Source organism: Galeopterus variegatus, unplaced genomic scaffold (assembly GCF_000696425.1).
Source record: "Galeopterus variegatus unplaced genomic scaffold, G_variegatus-3.0.2 Scaffold8750, whole genome shotgun sequence".
NCBI classification, from domain to species: Eukaryota; Metazoa; Chordata; class Mammalia; order Dermoptera; family Cynocephalidae; genus Galeopterus; species Galeopterus variegatus.
Window position 1 is genome coordinate 17,490 of NW_007734861.1, and position 729 is coordinate 18,218.

Sequence of the window (729 nt, forward strand, 5' to 3'; positions counted from 1 at the left end):
AGACCAGATTCTGATCTTTACCACTAATTAATTTTGCTTTGCCACTAAATCACAGATTTTTGTGATCTTAGGAAAGCTATAAAATTTTTCTGTTATGATTTTCTCATCAAGAAATAGGAGAGGTGAAATAATATGTTACAAAAGCCAGTATATTAGCCTAGAAATAAAAACGTTTGGCTATGGATCCGTTTTTTTTATTTATTAGCTATGCAGTTCTGGGTAAGTGGTTACTATTCTCTCTATATAGATTTTTTCTTAATTAGAAAGCAATTTGAAGAGGAGTAAGGCCATTGAGAATAATTTCTAAATTCTAAGACTCTAATATTAACTTTGGAACTACAGACATAAAAATTGGTCAAGGCCACACAGTACAACAAAAGCAAATATAAAAATATAGAAGCAAAACAAATGGAACAAAACAAAAATGTTTTTTTATTATCTTAACATTCAGATATATTAAAATATTAAAAATTATACAGCTATTTATTCAATTATTCATGTTCTCAATCATTTAAAGCTTTACTAATATGTTCATAGATTCATTCCTTTAACATGCTTTCTCACAAATCGCAAAAATGTACTATACACTGAGATGTTCACCAGAGTGGCAAAACCGTATGAGTCATCATACATGCTTTGGAAGAGATCCTAGTATTGTAAGACAGATAGACATACAGATGTGAACATTATGGTATGGGAGTGAAGATAATGGTTTAGTATACGAAAATG